The sequence below is a fragment of the Myotis nattereri genome (assembly GCF_964212035.1).
Source record: "Myotis nattereri genome assembly, chromosome: 3".
Classification (NCBI taxonomy): Eukaryota; Metazoa; Chordata; class Mammalia; order Chiroptera; family Vespertilionidae; genus Myotis; species Myotis nattereri.
Genome location: NC_138077.1, coordinates 140,365,323 through 140,385,121, shown reverse-complemented (window position 1 = coordinate 140,385,121; position 19,799 = coordinate 140,365,323). Strand labels below are relative to the sequence as shown.

Below are 19,799 nucleotides of genomic sequence, written 5' to 3'. Positions count from 1 at the left end.
GATGAAGCTGTGGCAGTAGGGGCCCAGGCAGAGGCGGTTAGGGGCGATCAGGCAGGCAAGCAGTTAGGGGTGATCAGGCAGGCAGGTGAGTGGTTAGGGACGATCAAACAGGCAGGCAAGTGGTTAGGGGTGATCAGGCAGGCAGGCAGGCAGAGGGGTTAGGGGCGATGAGGCATGCAGGCAGAGTGGTTAGGGGCAATCAGGCAGGCAAGCGGTTAGGAGCAAGTGGTCCCAGATTGCAAGAGGGTGCAGGCCAGGATGAGGAGATCCGCCTCCCCCCCGCCCCCCGTTCATGAATTTTGTGCACCAGGCCTCAAGTCCTATCTAATAATAGACAAACATGGTAATTGACCATACCTTCGCTACGCCTCCCATTGGCTAATCAGTGTGATATGCAAATTAACTGCCAACAAAGATGGCGGCTATTTTGCATACAGCAGCCTGTGCCAGCAGTGACACTGCCTGTGGGACCCTGCCCCAGGCCATACAGGCAAGGTGGGGCTGGCAGCACACACAGAATGCTGCCCGCGGGCCCCAGGCTCCGGACCCCTGACCTGGCAAGGCAGGGCCTGTAGCGCAAGACACTGCCCGAGGGACCCGGGCCTTGGATCCGTGACCTGGTGAGGGAGCAAAGCGGCAGAGAAGGGAGAGAGCCCAGGTGGCAGAGAAGGGAAGGAGCCAAGGGCTAAGTGGCAAAGGGAGGGAGCTAGGCAGCGGAGAAAGGAGTGAAGCCTGCCTCAGTGGGCTTCGCTCCATTCTCTGTTTCGCTCCAGTCTCAGGAAGCCCTATTCTTGGAGGAATAGGCCTGAGGAAGCCCTATTATTGCAGGAATCTTCATGCAACGGGCCTCCAGTCTATATATAAAAGCCTAAGCGACCATTAGAACTGAAAGACCAGTTCACCTGTCACTATGATGAGCACTGACCACCTAGGGGCACATGCTCAATGCAGAAACTGCCCCCTGGTGGTCAGGGAGCTTGTTCAGCCACAAGCTGGGCTGGCCTGAGGGGATCAGGCTGAAACCAGCAACCAACATCCCCCCAAGGGGTCCCAGATGACGAGAGGAGGCAGGCCAGGCTGAGGGACCCCACCTGTGCACGAATCTGTGCACCAGAACCCTAGTTATAAATAAACATATACAGTCATACAATCACCACAAGAACAGTTTAGAACATGTCTATTCCCCCAAAATTCCCTCAAGCTTATTTACGGTCTATCCCTGTACCCATACCAAATATACCACACTTTATTAATCTGCTGACCAGCTGATGACAATTAATACCTATTATAATAATCATTCTATGAACATTTGCATACAAGGCTTCATGAGGATGTATGTATTCATTTCTCTTGGATAGATTCCTACAAGTGGAATTGCTGGGTCATGTGGTAAATTTATAACTTTACTAGAGGCCCGGTGCACAAAAATTTGTGCACTCGGGGGGAAGGGGGGGTCCCTCAGCCCAGCCAGTGCCCTCTCGCATTCTGGGACCCCTCGGGAGATAACAACCTGCTGTCTTAGGCCTGCTCCCGGGTGGCAGAAGGCAGGCCCAATCCCTAGGTGCAGCCCCTGGTCGGACTCAGAGCAGGGCTGATTAGGGAGTTGGGGCGCCGCCCCCTGTCACACACAGAGGAGGGCTGAACAGGGGGTTGGGCCACCGCCACTGTCACACTCAGGGCAGGGCCGATGGGGAGGTTATAGCTCCACCCCGTCACACACAGAGCAGGGTCTGTGGGGGGGGGGGGGGTGAGGGGTTGGGGCGCCGCACCCTGTCACACACAGAGCCGCAGGGCGATCAGGGGTTTGGGGAGCTCCCCCCTATCAGGCACAGAGCAGGGCTGATAAGGGGGTTGGGGCGCCTTCCCCTGTCACGAACAGAGCAGGGTGTATAGGGAGGTTGTGGCCCCGCTCCCTGTCACACACAGAGCCACAGGGCGATCAGGAGGTTTGGACACTGCCCCCTGTCACACTGATCCCGGTGCCGGGAGGCCTTGTGGCTCCGCTGATCCCGGTGCTGGGAGGCATATTACCCTTATACTATATAGGATAAAGGCCTGGTGCATGGGTGGGGGCCGGCTGGTTTGCCCTGAAGGGTGTCCTGGATCAGGGTGGGGGTCCCCACTGGGGTGCCTGGCCAGTCTGGGCTGAGGGCTGTTTTCAGACTGGCAGGTGACTGAAGCTCCCAACTGCTTTTTTTCTTTTTTTTTTATTCTGGGCTAGCTTTAGCTCTGAGGCTCCAGCTCTTAGGCCTCCGCTGCTGAAAGCAGCTTTCTGGCCTTTGTTTACCTTCTGTATTTGAAACAATGTTGCAGTCTTGCTGGCTGAAGCCCAGCGACTAAAGCAGGTTTCTGGGGTTTTGTTTAGCTTCTATATTTGTAATATAGTTGCTTAGAGTTGCAGCTCAGAGGCCGGCAGCAGCAGGCGGGGAACGTTGGAGTCCTCTGTCACTGAAGCAAGCAATCCTCATGTTCACTTTAAGCTGCCCGGCTGCCGGCCGCCATCTTGGCTGGCAGTTAATTTGCATATCGCCCTGATTAGCCAATGGGAAGGGTAGCGGTCATACGCTAATTACCATGCTTCTCTTTTATTAGATAGGATAAGAAAAAAAACCTGTTTTATAAAGTGGTGATACCACTTTATATCCCACTAGCAATGAAGGCAGGTTTCTCATAATGTAATTTTTTGGCAACAACCATTCTTACGGTCATGTAGTGGTATATTATTGTGGTTTGAATTACTATGTATTTCTATAATTAATTATGATGTTGAGTACCTTTTCATGTGATTATTAGCCAACTGTATGTCCTTTTGGTAAAATGTTGTACTAGTTAATTTATGTGTCAACTTGAAAGGGCCACAGGATGCCCAGGCATTTAGCCAAATATTACTTGAAGTGCATCTGTGATGATGTTTCTGGACGAGATTGACATTTGAATCAGCAGACTAAGTAAAGGAAATTGCTCTCCCCAAGATGAGCCTTACCCCACCAATCGAAGACGCAGACAGAACAAAAGTACTAAATAGGAGGGAACTCCTCCTCCTGACTATAGAGCTAGGTCATTGGTCTCTGTCAGCCTTCAGACTCAGACTGAAATAACAACTCCTCTTAGTTCTAATGGCTGCCCAGTTGCAGACCCCATCAGCTCTCTTGATTCACGGGCCTTTCAATTTGGACTAAAACCATACACCAGCTCTCCTGAGTTTTCAGCTTCCTCACTTCAGCTCTTGGGAAATTCTCAGCCTCCATAATTGCGAGCCAATTCCTTATAATACATCTCTTTATAAATACACACACACACACACACACACACACACACACACACACACCCTCTCTCTATTGGTTCTGTTCACTAATAAAAATGTCTACTCCAGTATTTTGCCAAAATTTTAATTGGAGTATTTGTCTTATTACTGAGTTGTAAGAATTATTTATTTATTCAGCTTATAAGAACTTAGATACATGATTTTATTTTTCTCTCAGTTTATAGCTTATAGTTTCACATTCATGATTATACCTTTTGAAAAGTAAATGTTTTTCAATTGAATGAAGTTCTCTTTATAAATTTTATCTTTCATAGCTCATGCTTTTGCTCTTATACCTAAGAATTCTTTGCCTAGCCTAAGGGCACAAAAATTTCTCCTACATTTTCTAATAGAAGTTTTACTGTTTTCACTCTAATGTTTAAGTCTAGGATCATCTTTGTTACTTTTTGTGTATAGGAAAGGTCTAAGTTCATTTTTTCCATATGGATGTTCAATTGTCCAAGGGCCATTTCTTTTCCCTCCTCTTCCTTTGTGTTATATGTTGTCACACATATAAATACATAGTTGTGTAAATCCAAAAATATACTGCTAAAACTGTATACATATACTGCTAAAACCTGTATGTTTTTAAACAGAAAATATCAATTTGTAAAATACTTTACTTACATTTACCCACATATTTACCATTTCTAGCACTCTTCATTTCCTCCTGAGAATTCTAGTTATCACTTGGTACCACTTCCTTTCTGCCTGAAGAAATTTTATAGTTACAAATTATTTATTTGGAAATGTTTTCATTTCCCTTCATTTATGAAGGATACCTTTGTTGGATGTAGAATTATTAGTTGGCAGGTTTCTTTTCCTATGAGCACAAAACGTTCCACTGCCTTTGACCTCTCTTAGGTCTGATGAGAAGCCAATCAGTAATCTTACTGTTGTTCGCCTGTATATAAAGTGTCACTTTTTTCTTATGCTTCCAAAATGTTCTCCATCTTTCAATAGTATGAGTATGATATGTCTAGGTGTGGATCTCTGTGATTTTCCTACATGCAATTCACGTAGCTTTTTGGATCCATAATGTTTTTCGTAAAGTTTGGGAAGTTTTCATCCAGTATTCTTTTTTCTTTTTCCTGTGTCCTCTCCTTCTGTGACTTCCATAATACACTTGTTGTTGTGCTACAGGTTGTCTCACAGGTTGTCCTGTTCATGTTCTTCTGTTTTTCAGATGGTTAATTTTGTCCGGGTCTATCCTCAAATTTATTGCTTTCTTGTGCCACCCCAAATCTGCAATTGAGCCCCTTTAATGACTGTTTCATTTCAGTTATGTACTTTTTAACTCTAGATTTCTTTTTATAATTTCTACCTTTTTGTCATTCTGTATTCAAGGCACTGTCAACACCCATTCCTTAAATGACTTAGCATGATTACACTTAGTGCTAAATCCAACAGTTTTGGTCAAAGACAATTGGTACCTACTGAATTTTTTTTCTCTCAAAATGGTTATACTTTGTTTCTTTGGCTGTATTATAACATTCTTGAATAGTGGACATTTCAGTTAATATATTGTAGCAACTCAATTCAGATTTCCCCACCTACCCCGAAGGTTGTTTTTGTTTAGTACTTAACTGGACTAGATCTATGAAGCCTATCTCTCCACAATATGAATGACTGTTAATGTTCCTTCTTAATTTTATTAGGTTTGGTTTTTCCCCCAAGCATGACTTCCCAGTGGTCAATTCTGTATCTGCATAGCTGTTTGCTGAGTAAGACTGGTCACACATTTGTTCCAATACCAATGAGATTTCTCCTATCTACTGATGGGTCTCTGTATGAGCTGGCAAGGGCATTCAGAGCTAGGGTCATTTCCAAGTCTGCCCCAACTTTTACTTTCTCTTGGGCTTTCCTGGGTCCTCTTCTATCTCCTCTGATGTGCACGCAGGCTGCAGAGGCAGGTAAGTGTGGGTGCGGTGGGCACACTCCAATCTCTGCTGTGCATATGCACAACCTACAGTCAACTTACAGTCTGTAAAGATTTCTATCAAGCTTTCCATCACTGTCTCATCTCCTACAAGTTCCTGTTAAATCCCTGGCTAGTCCACCTGTCCACTCTGTGCCAAACAGGCCCACAATATCAGTGGGTTAGAAACATGACCCTCAGTCACTTGCCATCAAAATCTCCACTTTGACCGTTCTCCAGAAATCTTGAGAGCAGCAGTAAAGCTGTTGGTTTTCATAGCCTGCTCTGCCCTGTTAAACATTCTTGCCCACAGGGCTGAGTAAAGTAAGGAAGGAAAATGCGAGAAGCCCAAGGAATAAACACCACAAGCTCACACTGTTCTTACTCAAAGTTCAGGGGTTTTCACGAATAAACACTTCTCAGTTTGCTGAATACTTTCGGTTGATTTCCAAAGTGCTGAAATGGTTTGTTTTTTGTTTTGGTTTGGTTTTTGTTAATCCTCACCCAAGGATATTTTTCCATTGATTTTTAGAGAGAGTGGAAGGGACGGGGAGAGACACACAGAGAGAGAAAGATCGATGTGAGACACATTTATTGGTTGCCTCTGGCATCCGCCCAGACCACATGCACCCGGACTAGGGCCAAATATCAAGCCTGCAACCAAGGCACATTCCCTTGACCGGAATCAAACCTGGGACCCTTCAGTCCTCGGGCCGACACTATCCACTGAGCCAAACTAGCTAAGACTGAAATGGTTCGTTTTAACCATTTATCCAGCTTGATCACTACTTGTGAAGAGATGTGTTGACCTCCACACAATCATGCCACAGCAAATCAAAGCCACCTTTTTAAAAGCAACTATTTAAAATAACTTCAAATACGTAATTACTACAGATATAAGATACTAAGCAATTATATGCATCTTTCTTCACTCCTCATTTCAGAAAGATATAGTGCTTAAACATCTCTTATATACACAGCTTTTCATGACCAGAAGTAATAAAACCATCAGTCATAGCCTTTTTTGCACTACTCACTTTAATAAGAAACATTACAGCCTTCATTCAATCAGAAAATTCTTGCTCTGATGTAGAAACATAGCTACAGTCAAGCAAGCATTTGGCATACCAGATTTCACAGATTTTCAAGATAAGTTGAACTTTTCACTCAGAAGTCCAGTTAATGAAGAGGTGAGCAAGATTGGCACTGATAACATAATAGTTCTCTGAGAAATGCCAAAAGTTCAATAATGACTATGCAAAGGCATGCTATTTTCATAAGAGCATGAGACAAGTTTCATTATATCCTGCTGTGACCAGTATTACGCAGCCTGCACTAATAACATTTGATAAATAATTCATCTTCACTATCTACATGCAAATAAAGGAACATATCTCTGCCTGATGATATAATGAATTATTTTCCAATCCAATGATTCATTATAGAGTGGCAGACCTAACAAGACTGTGTGTTTTTTAAAAATTTGAAAATATAGTACAAAGTAGGAACATAAAAGTCACTCATTATATCTAGCCAACAATGAAAGGAAAGAAACTGAAGCAACCACAGACACAGAACAATTATCTTTTTTAAAAAATAGACTAGCAAAATAAAACTTTTATTGTTATATCTAAAAAATTATTTATGTTATTAACCAGTTGCCCCAATAAGTTTAATAAATAAATATATACATAAAAATTCTTTTTCAAACAGAATTCCTGTTTCAAATTGACTCGATAACTCTATAGACCACAAAAAAACACATATATACTGAAAATCATTACCTATTATATGCACAGTTAGAAATATTATTACTATCTAAAACAAACTTGAATTTGACAAAATAAAGAATAAACTGAAAAAGACATCTCTAAGATGGCATGTTGGGAAGCCAAGGAGAGGAACTAAGGATTGAGGAGGGGAAACTAGCTGAAGTGGACATGCTGTGTTTATGGAGGGACCGTGAGGCAGGGACCACAGTTGCACTTGCAGACTGTCTCTTTGTTTGGTCCCTTCTGGTTAGCACTGATGCCTGGCGCTGTGATAAAAAAAGAATGGCTCCTCGATGAATACTGATTTATTTTGTGGCTACTATGAATTTCATCACCTTTTGCGTAGACTGAAGGGAAAGGAAGGAAAAAAAGAAACCACAACAACAGAGTTTGAAAGAAAAAGAGAGTGAAAACATCAGTTTTTACATCATTTCACTCCACATAACAAGAAATTAAAGGAGGAAGCATTTAATAGAACAGATGGGAAGAAAGATGCTCAGTGTGACCAGATCAACTGATAATAACATGACACCACCGAAGAGACAGTGATAAAGATGCAGTGATTAAAACAGAGATATGCAATTTTAATACTAGGATGAAAAAGAAGATTGCCTATTGTATAGAATGAGGCATACTCAAACGTTATATTTCTGATATCTTTTATCTTTTCCTTTTTAAATGTAAATTCACATTTCATTTCCTCTAAATAATAGTCAAGTATGTCTCAGTGGGTTTATTAACCATCTTTAATAAACATCTCTCTAAGTTGTTACTTACAAGTGCCACAAAAAATTCAGCCCTGTTAAAACAAATTCAATTTTAAGCCTGAGGCTTTCAGCACTTATTTATAAATCAGCTACAAAAAAAACTGCTTCCGAGCTGGGTTTTACATTTGATCTAATCCACTGAAGAATGTTAGTAAACGATTTCATTAGTTAAAACAATTATATATTACAAAGTTTGAACCAAAAGCTAGTTTTTTATATGATTCACTATTAAATGTATATTGTGAATTCATAATAATCAATAACCTATGTGAAAAAAATAGTCATGTTTTGTACAGTAATTGCTATACTAGTTGAATCAATATTCAATGTGTTTTGAATGTTCAAGAGCAAAAAATCTTTTCCAAGCCCCACAGTGCTAATTGTATTGCATATCATTAGAGCTGAGGGAAAAACATCCCATCCACATAGAGAGCCCAGTCAGTCAGCAAGTCAAGAAGCCAATGAATATGGACATTCAAAATCAGAAAAGAACCAACCCTGAAACACAAGCACACATGTTAACTGACAGAAATAAACCCACCTACAAAATATGTATTTATTAATTACGTTTCTACACACACACCAATCTGCTCTCCCTCGGCTCCTAAAGCTAAAGTGGACTGTACAAATCAGCCTTAGAATATCACAGAGGCAGCAGTGGGCCGGCAGCTCGGGAGGCCTATTGTGTATTTTTTCCCCCCTTTAATTGCTTTTTGTTCTAAAGGCGCCATAAACAGCAAGGTTTTCCCTCAATACTTCATTCCTCACACCTGATTTTAATGGCTGTTCATTGTTTCTTTAACATGTAACCCAACCACTTGCATCACCACCAGAGAAAGCATCATGCCAAGGATTCTTGGTCCCTTGCTAACTGCTTTCACTTCACAAAGTCTCAATCCTATAAGGACACATTCAGAAGACCTGTCTGAACCCTAAGCTCTGAGTCTGCCTCCTGGAAAACTTCCTAGTAAATCAATCTAACATGATGTTGGGGTCTGGGGGCAGAGGGCAGAAGACTGGCAGAAATTCAAGCAAGAAGAAAAAAAGAGCCAATGCACTGCAGATAACCTCACTTGAGAAATGTAGTCACATCAACTGTAGTATCATTTAAGAATATCAGAAAGGAATGCTTAAAAAATCTGTTTTTCAACAAAAATGCTTGGAGCTATTACTTGACATATCCTCCATAGGTATTTTAATGACTTAATTACAAAGAAAAACAAAAATGTAGTCAGAAGTTTGTCTCTACGACATTCAATATCATTCCTCATATGTGGGTACCTGTCAAGAAAGCAAGGATTCTCTAAAATTCACACTAAAATGTGAGCCTGCCTTGAAATATTTTCATTTTAAGAGAAGAAAGCAAAGTAAAATAGAGATATTGGGCTCAATGTTAGAAGAAGCTTTGTCACAAGTCTAGGTTGGAAAATGTTAGGGGAAATACTAGAATTGACTCAAAAACACAAAATCATTACAATTCAAGTGCCAATTTTAGCTACTAAGATTTCATCAAGTAGTAAGAATTTAAATGTTACCTCCAACAATGATACCTAGAAAAGATATTAATATACAGAAAGAATGTTAAGAATCACTGTCCAAAAAGATAGAATTCAGTCCTGGCTGGTATGCTCAATGGTTAGAGTTTCAGCCTGTGCACTGAGGGTTGCAGGTTTAATCCCCAGCCCCAGCTGGGCTGTGTGCAGGAGGCAACCAATCAATGTAACAAATCAATGTTTCTCTCTCACTCTCCCGTCATCTTCCACTCTCTTTAAAAATAAATGGAGGAGGAACCAAGATGGCAGCATAGGTAAACAACGGAGATTGCTGCCTCGCACAACCACTTCAAAAATACAACTAAAAGAAGGAACGGACATCACCCAGAATCACAGGAAGGCTGGCTGAGTGGAAATTCCACAACTAGAAGGAAAGAGAAAAGCATACCGAGACTCAGAGGAGGTGCAGTGCGGAAGTGAAATACTAAGGTGTGGAGGTGCGCACGGAGCGGGCTGGCAGCTGAGGGCGCAGTTGTCTGTTTCAATCGGGAGGGAGTCTCAGGCTCTGAGCTCCAGTTCCGGGCGAGTCTTTAGGGACCCAGACTCAAACGGGAGAAGCGGGACTGTCTGGCATCGGTCGGAACTCGAGGGCAGCTTTCTCTCTGAGGTTTGCAGCGGTTGCTGGGACACTGAGAGGCAGAGCCTCTGGGGACGGGACTGAGAGCAGCAAGAAATATTCAAAGTGATGAATGCCAAGAACCTACAACCAAGATTACTTTATCCAGCAAAGCTATCATTCAGAATTGAAGGTCAGATAAAGAGCTTCACAGATAAGGAAAAGCTAAAGGAGTTCATCACCACCAAACCAGTATTATATGAAATGCTGAAAGGTATCCTTTAAGAAGAGGGAGAAGAAGAAAAAGGTAAAGATATAAATTTTGAACAACAAATACACATCTATCAACAAGTGAATCTAAGAATCAAGTGAATAAATAATCTGATGAACAGAATGAACTGTTGATTATAATAGAATCAGGGACATACAAAGGGAATGGACTCACTATTCTTGGGGGGGAAAGGGATGTGGGCGATGTGGGAAGAGACTGGACAAAAATCGTGCACCTATGGATGAGGACAGTGGGTGGGGAGTGAGGGCGGAGGGTGGGGTGGGAACTGGGAGGAGGGGAGTTATAGGGAAAAAAGAGGAACAAATGTAATAATCTGAACAATAAGGATTTTTTAAAAAAGAATTAAAAAAATAAAAATAAAAATAAATGGAAAAAATATCCTCCAATGAGGATTAACATCAAAAAGACAGATTCAAAGCATGAATCAAAGCGTTAACAGAGGTACTGACGCCATCAGCGTGCACGTCCAGAGTTTAACAAAGCATGAAGAACCTAACACTTTACCTGATAGTCAGGTGGGTTGTACAGGAAGCTAAAATAGGGTCATAATACAAAGTCCCTAGATGTGTAAGGATCATTTAATAGCAAAACTCTTACTGCACAAAAACAGGTTCTACATTATAATTATGATAATGTAAAACTTATGTGTGATCCAGAACTCTGGAAGACAAAAAGTTGAAAGCATTTGCTGAAATACACATTTGAAAATGTTTGTTGGAATAAACATTCTTGGGCAACTTTTTCTTCCATTTGCACAGCATTTCTGGTACAACAAATAATGGCAATTATTTTAAGGTCATCATGTTAAACAAAGGCTACATATAACAAATAATCCACATCATATTAAACAAAGTCTACATATAACAAATAATTCACATGTCTTCTTACCATAATACAGAAATTTTCTGGAGGTAAATTACCATAAGCATTTAATTTTATGTTTTAACTGAATCTTTTGTAGGCAGATATACTTTTTATGACAGTGAGAGACTTATTTGGTGTCGATTTATTTTTCACAATGTATACCAAGTGTACATCAAAACACTCAAAGGTCAAGGCATTCTCACATCAATGACTCCACATTAGCACAGACCCTTAAGAGAACTCCTCAGGTCACTGGCTGTCTAGCTAGGACAGGCATTCCTGAACTCTAAATTTGTTAAGCAGCTCCAAGGCTTTAGTGTTTACACATACAGCCATTCCTGCTTCGGGTTTCAGTATGTAAAGCAACCATGGCAGCAATGAAGAACTTAATCATTGCTCAGGCTCAAACCACTCTTCCCAAGATTACTGCACCAGGGGATGAAAGCAGAGACAACACACCTGGCAATAGATTCAAGTTGCTACAAAATAACATTAAAATACATGACATAAGGAACTTGTAAGCCACATTTAACTTTTAAAAACTGAAGCTCAAATTACCACTTTAAATCAGGAATGAACATTTCAAGTGTCCTCTTGCCATTATTCACATGGGAGGCAGAGAAAGTTAGAGAGTTGTCCCATCTATGGACTTTAAAATATGTCTATCGGTCCTTATTGTGTTTCATCTCATCACAATGATGAGCTGCACTGCACTGCACATCTGCACTGCAGGCAGCACAAACCGAAATGGAAGAGGTTCGGGAAGGGGGCATCTGGAGCTTCCTTGTTGGCTTTAAATTCACACTCTCTTACATAGGCGCTATCATTGCCCTTCTGTACAAATGGCAACAATAAATTCATTGTAAAAATCCTATATAATAAAGGCCTAATATGTAAATTTTCCCCTTGACCAGGAGTTCAACCAGGAGTTCAACTGCTCACTATGACGTGCACTGACCACCAGGAGGAAGCGCATAACATAGTGGGTGGCAGTGGAGAGACTGCCAGCCCCAATGGGCCCTGGAGAGAGCGGGACCACAGTGGGATAGTGGAGCAGGTGGGCGAGCGATGCCAGGTCAAGGCAGATGCAAGCAGGGCCAAATCGCCCTGCAAATGGCGAGCAGTGGTGGCAGTGTGTGTGTGTGTGTGGGTGTGTGTGTGTGTGTGTGTGTGTGTATGTGTGTGTGTGTGTGGCGGGGGGTGGGGGTGGGGGGGGGCAGGGCCGCTGCCGAGCTCCCAGTCACTGAGGGAGCCAGGCGGGGACCCGATAACTCAGGCAGAGGAGGGTGTGCAAGGGCCTGGGAGCCCAGGTGCTGCCCAGGACCCAGAGGTCAGCTGGGACCTGCCCTTCCACGCCAGACGCTTGCACTTCAGTCACTGGCCAGGCCTAGGGACGGCACTTGTGCATGAATTTCGTGCACCGGGCCTCTAGTGTTTAATAAAAACAAGGAAGATGACACTTGATAAGCATAACCCAATACATTAACGTCAGTGCATATGCCTAACTCAAACAAGAGCTTCACAGGGCTCTAGATGAGTTTAAATGGTATATGAAATACAATTTTATCAATATTTACTAGCACATAAAGATTTCCAAAATAATCCCCTGGGGGAAAAAAAGATTTTGTCCTGAGCCACCATATCACGGCTGCCCTAAAAAGGAACTTAAGCTCTCAAGGAAAACAGACTTGTAAAGAAATACCTAGGCACAAGTGTCCCAGGCGGAATGGTATGGTTAATGTTTCTAGGAACAGTGGGAAACCATAGGGGGTGGTCAGCTTTCCTGGAAAGATCAGGAAAGGCTTCATGGAGGGGTGACACTAGTATGGGGAGGCTAAGAAAGCAGGATACACTTTATATACATGAATATATATACATATATATATACATATATATGTGTGTGTGTATATATATATACATATATATATACACACATATATATATGTATAATCTCAATACATTCGACACGATACTATTAACACAACAAGCACAGTTCTTAGGTAAATTTCCTGCTTGTTGTTCATTTTCCACTTCTTCGAACCAGCCTATCACTAAAACTAAATTTCACTGAAAAGGCTTAAGACCTGGCATAAAGGTGACCCACTTGATAAACTATACCTTCAAAAATGATTCTAAATATATAGTAAGAGGTAAAAATTATGTGGGCCTGAGATGCATTCTTACTTTTAATCCAAAGACTGGTCAAACATTATTTTTAGAACTTAGTTTTAGGAAATTACAATTAATGTTGGTTAAGAAATGTTAAAATCTGAAAGTTACCTACATCAGAATCCTTCTAGTTACCACTTCAATATTTATCTGTTCTACATACAAAACTAGGATTTAGAACATGGGCCATATCCTTAAAAATGTGGAAGAATTCTCTTAACCTAACCATTGTAAAAACTGTATGAAGTGTGTTTCACATTAAAACCTTCAAAAATTACCCTTTGAAAAATACCCAAAACAATTTTCCAGTAATATTATCTTCCTCAGCTTTTTACTGGTTAGACTAGCTTTTTATTGGTTGCTTACAGTTAAGGAATACTTTTATTTACTCCTTTCCTAAATTAAGCACTTTTATAACAAGGTAAGCCTACCCATGATTTTTAAAAAATATAACAAATATGTGTTACTCCTTACAATAAAAGTTCTTATGTTGACACAAAATAAAATGGCAAGTAGAACTGAGAGAAAGGAGGGGAGAGGGGGGAGTTAAAAAAGGAAAAAAGAAATGTGAAGGACCAAAACGTATAAGCAAGAATATGAATGAGAACTAGAGAATGGGTGAGCAGTGACCAGAAACAATAGACATGAGGAAAGGAAATAATAATAAATGAGTCTCACTTTCTCACTTCCTTCCATTCAAGGTAAGCAGCTTAACCAAATGTAAAGAACATGGGATTAGAGGACTAGCTTTGAGATTACAGGACACTGCAGCCTGACTCTGCAATCAGTGATGTCAGGGTTCCTGTGGATTTCAAGGAATTAATGTACAGAAAAAGGTAAGTTACAAAGAGCTAGGGAGAAGTTAATTACAAATGTTTCTATAATTAATGCAATTGTAATCCTATTAAGAACTATAGTCCTAATGACGTTTCTCCAAACTAAGAAGGCCAGGTTCTCAAAAATTTCAAACACTGTAAGTTAAAGTTAGAGCCCATTAATTTTGAAAGCTCTGGAGGACTGGGACATAGGTCACAAATAATTGCACTAATATGATCAATTTACAAAGGATTTTTAAATGCATGAGCTAAAGTAGATTCAAGGGCATCCCTATTGCATCACTCACTTGCATTCTTATACAGTCCTTAAATGTGAGGAAGAGGAAGAAAGCAGTAGTGTTCCAGGAACTGCAGACGATCCAGCGTAAATCGGAGCATAGGTGCCCAGGGAGCCAAGGTGGAGAACTATGACTGTTTCCCGTCCCAGGACACCTGAGTGACATGCTTCTAACCCAGCTGTCCCAGGGGCTCACAATGGCAACGAATCTAGGTGAAGGGCCACAAGGCAAAACTGCCACCCTCTGCTTTCCCAGGCTGTGACAGACCACCCTGCCATCTCCCCTTCAGCTACCATTCCTCTCCCAGGGAACACCCTTGAGAATCACTACTCCAAGCAATATTTTTATTTTACATTAAATCCTCTCCATGTTTTTTCTCTTGCAACCCCAAGTCAAAAACTGCCTGTCTCAAAGTTCTGAAAGTAAACATGCCCCAGGGTAGAAATAAATGTTGCCTCAGAGAAACACAGCACTCTCAGCACTGGGAAGTAGTGTCTATCACAGTGATGGCAAACCTATGACACGCGTGTCAGAGGTGACACGCCAACTCATTTTTTTGGTTGATTTTTCTTAATAAATAAATATCAAAAATAGAAGTCTTTGTTTTACTATGGTTGCAAATATCAAAAAATTTCTATATGTGACACGGCACCAGAGTTAAGTTAGGCTTTTTCAAAATGCTGACACACCCAGCTCCAAAGGTTCGCCGTCACTGGTCTATCATCATGTAGGGTGGATAAGAACTGAGTGAATAAAGGCGAAGGAGTCAGAGACCCTCCTCCCTGGAGAACACAGAGATAAAGAAAAGTGCATGGTATGTCTGACACGAACATCTTCAACTCCATTTTGTAGGCAAGGGGGAAGAAAAATAAAATGTGGCATGTGGAAATTAGAATGCGAAAAAAACTAGTCCCGTTCAAATAACTTTTGTCAAAGATCACTGTCCAAAATGTCAGCATCTCAGTCAAATGACAGACTCTGAAACTCAGTTTCATACTGCAGACTCAAATATTCTTGGAATGTCTGAGTTGAAGGGACCTTCCATGTCAGAACAATTTACCACACAGGAAACAGAACCACTGAGATGGTGTGGGCTGTCAAACAGGACCTGTTAGCAGGAAAACAAGCCTTTCAGCTCCGCTCTGCATATTCTCAGTCTAGGACTCTTACCCATCTCGGCAGACTTCAGTGCAGCTTAAAGTTATATGCACTTGAATTTTCAGTTACAATGAAGATTTAATGTGTTAGAAACCATGTTTTATAAGGACATTTCAATTACTGTTTCTTTATTACTCAAGAAAATATATGCTTTGTTATAAAACAGCAGTACTGATAAACTTCTTAAAAATCCATCCATAGTTGATATCCTTAACTGGAGATTCTGCAAATGAGTTTCCCTCCCTCAGACTAATAAGGAAATGAAATTGGTATTTACTAGGTGTATCGGATAATAATGGCGGATTTTGTAATCAAAGAAAACACAATAATTTCAAGAGAAACATCAAAAGCGCTTTATTCAAAGTAATGCCCATCACTAGCTACATATTTCCCCATCTTTCAGGTAATTTGTGGATACCGTCCCAATAGAACTTTTCTTGTTTGGAAGCAAACTATTCAGAGACCCAATTTTCCACTACTTCATATGTTTTGAAGTGCTGCTCAGAAAGTGTGTGTGCCATTGATCAGAACAAGTGGTAATCTGACGGAGCAAGGTTTGGTGAATACGGTGGGTGGGTTAATACTTCCCAGGCAAGATCTTTTAATGTGTCTTTAACTGGTTTTGAAGTGTGTGATGGTTACTCATCATGAAGCAAAATTACTTTGCCATGTCTTCTGGCACATTCTGGTCGTTTCACGATCAAAGCGTGGTTCAAATTGATTATTTGTTTTCAGTAGTGATCAGTATTAACAGTTTCACCTGGTTTTAGAAGCTCATAATACACCACACCTTCCTGATCCCACCAAATGCAGAGCATTGTCTTCTTTCCAAAGCGATTTGGCCTTGCAGTCGATGTTGATGGTTGATCTGGATCAATCCACGATTTTGTGCATTTGAGATTTTCAAAATAAATCCACTTATCTTTTCTTTTTTTATTTTTATAGTAAATCTTTATTGTTCAGATTATTACATTTGTTCCTCTTTTTTCCCCCCCATAGCTCCCCTCCACCCAGTTCCCACCCCACCCTCTGCCCTAACACCCCCACTGTCCTCATCCCTAGGTGCACAATTTTTGTCCAGTCTCTTCCCGCATCGCCCACACCCCTTTCCCCACCAAGAATAGTGAGTCCATTCCCTTTCTATGTCCCTGATTCTATTATAATCACCAGTTCATTCTGTTCATCAGATTATTTATTCACTTGATTCTTAGATTCACTTGTTGATAGATGCATATTTGTTGTTCATAATTAGTATCTTTACCTTTTTCTTCTTCCTCCTCTTCTTAAAGGATACCTTTCAGCATTTCATATAATACTGGTTTGGTGGTGATGAACTCCTTTAGCTTTTTCTTATCTGTGAAGCTCTTTATCTGACCTTCAATTCTGAATGATAGCTTTGCTGGATAAAGTAATCTTGGTTGTAGGTTCTTGGCATTCATCACTTTGAATATTTCTTGCCACTCCCTTCTGGCCTGCAAAGTTTCTGTTGAGAAATCAGCTGACAGTCGTATGGGTATTCCCTTGTAGGTAACTGAGTTTCTTTCTCTTGCTGCTTTTAAGAGTCTCTCTTTGTCTTTTGCTCTTGGCATTTTAATGATGATGTGTCTTGGTGTGGTCCTCTTTGGATTCCTTTTGTTTGGGGTTCTCTGCACTTCCTGGACTTGTAAGTCTATTTCTTTCACCAGGTAGGGGAAGTTTTCTGTCATGATTTCTTCAAATAGGTTTTCAATATCTTGGTCTCTCTCTTCTTCTGGCACCCCTATAATTCGGGTGTTGGTAAGCTTGAAGCTGACCCAGAGGCTCCTTACATTATCTTCATATTTTCAGATTCTTTTTTTCATTTTGCTTTTCCGGTTGGGTGTTTTTTGCTTCTTCGCATTTCAAATCTTTGACTTGATTCTTGCGCTCCTCTGGTGTGCTGTTGGGAGTCTGTATAATATTCTTTATTTCAGTCCGTGTATGCTTAATTTCTAGTTGGTCCTTTATCACAACATTGAGGGTCTCATTAGATTTCTTGAGGATCTCACTATATTTATCGGCTGTCTCACCAGTCTTTTCGAGGGCCTTACTAAGTTTATCGGCGGCTTCTAGACAGTTCTTGAGAGACCTTAAAAGTGTGGTTTTGAACTCTATATCCTCCATTTCGGTAAGTTGTGTCCTGTTTCTTTGTCTCCGCATTTTTTATGCTTTCTTGGTTCACCCCCTTGTGGTCTTTGTGCGCAGTCTTGTTTTAGTTAAGCCTTGATTGTTGTAGGTAATACTGGGGGTGATTTGACCTCCAGGCCAACTGGCTGTGAGAATCACCAGTGTCTGCAGTGTGAGAACTTCTGTGCTCTAGGGAGGTACTAGTCTAGCCTTTGCCTGAGGCTATCCCACAAATGCCTCTGTGCAAGGCTTGGGCAGGACGGGTCCCAGGGGATCAACAGGGTGGGCGGAGCGAGCAGTTATGGCTGCTCTCAGTCCCATCCCCAGAGGCTCTGCCTCTCAGAGTCCCAGCAACCGCTGCAAACCTCGGAGAGAATGCTGCCCTCGAGTTCGGATCGATGCCAGACAGTCCCGCTTCTCCCGTTTGAGTCTGGGTCCCCAGAGACTCACCTGGAACTGGAGCTCAGAGCATGAGACTCCCTCCCAATTGAAACAGACAACCACACCCTCAGCGGCCAGCCCGCTCCGCACACACCTCCGCACCTTTGTATTTTCCACACTGCGCCTCCTCTGAGTCTCGGTCTGCTTTTCTCTTTCCTTCTAGTTGTGGAATTTCCACTCAGCCAGCCTTCCTGTGGTTCTGGGTGATGTCCGTTCCTTCTTTTAGTTGTATTTTTGAAGTGGTTGTGCGAGGCAGCAATCTCCGGTGTTTACCTATGCTGCCATCTTGGTTTCTCCCTAATCTTTCTTCAAGTTGTTTTTGAGTTTGACATGCATATTCATCCAATAATGCTTGTAATTGCTGGTCTTCAAACTTTTTCAGTTGACCTGGATGTTCTTTGTCTTTCATATCAAAATCATCACTTTTAAAGCACTTAAGCTGGCGTTCACAAGTATCTTGAGATGGAGTATGATCACCATAAGTTTCCTGAAGTTTACAATAACTTTTTCTTCAAAATAAAGAATTAAAACTTACCACAAATGCTCTTTTTTGGCACAAAATTGAACATTTTTAAGCGTAAAAATATCTATGATGCTAACACCTTCATCAAATTTGACATATGAATTTTTGAAGCTTGTCAATACAACAAAATAGCATACATATCAAATCGCATATATATCAACATATGCGTAACTCCATCTATTGAAAAAAATCCGCATTAACTAGTACACCTAGTATTCTCTCAGTCTCAGAAGTAATCCTATATAATAAAAGCCTAGGTGGCATCATGGCCATGATCACAGCAGAAGCAGTTCTCAATGGCAGCTCTGCGTGGTGAGGCCTGCGGGTCCCATGGCTCTGTGCAGCATGGAGGAGGCTGGTCCCAGTGTCTCCACCACCTCATGCGGAGGAGGCGGGTCCTGGCAGAAGAAGCAGGTCACAGCAGGGGAGGGCAGTTGTGGGTGATCAGGCTGGCAGGGGAGGGCAGTTGTGGGCGATCAGGTCAGCAGAGGAGGGCAGTTGAGGATGATCAGGCCAGTAGGGGAGCAGTTAGTTGTCAATCAGGCCGGCAGGGGAGCGATTATGGAGCCATCAGGCTGGCAGGCAGAAGCGGTTAGGGGCAATCAGCAGGCGAGCGGTTAGGAGCCAGCAGTCCCAGATTGTAAGAGGGATGTCTGGACATCCCCCAAGGGGTCCCAGATTGAAGAGGGTGCAAGCCGGGTTGAGGGACCACCCCCTCGCATGAATTTTGTGTACCGGGCTCCTAGTTATAAATATGTGCTGTATGCTCTGTAGACTGTTACAGAATAAACTTTTTTTTTAATGTACATCTCCAAATATTAGGTACAAATCAATCCAGCACTCTTTCTCTACACCAAGAACTGACAATGTTAGGTTTTCTGAGGAAAGGTCGCATCACCTAGTAAACGACATCCTACTGATAAAGTAAATTTTTCAAATTTTCAAACAAATTTTTCAAGAAAATCAGATTTAAATTTTTTGTGTAGTCACATCTGAGCCATCAAGTTGCTCTTTGTTATCAATTTTCTCACTTGGCTGTGATATATAATTTTGCTGACAACAAAATATTTGTCTTTACGTCAATTTTTCAAGGATGATGATAACTTTTCTGTTTTGGGGGGCTTTGCTGTTGAATTTTGGATATTGTCTCTGTAAGATGACCTCGTTTCCACTTTATATTTCTATTTTTAGGGAATCCAACTATAAAGTACCAAAGGAGAATT

The 19,799-nt window shown here is 41.5% G+C and overlaps 1 protein-coding gene across 3 annotated transcripts in view; it reads right to left on the bottom strand.

The window, feature by feature from the left end:
- Window positions 1-19,799, bottom strand: part of CDKAL1 (CDKAL1 threonylcarbamoyladenosine tRNA methylthiotransferase) — a gene marked incomplete at its 5' end in the record, with an annotated part of 671,369 nt that overhangs the window by 433,132 nt on the left and 218,438 nt on the right. The gene's annotated exons all lie outside the window — the stretch shown is intronic.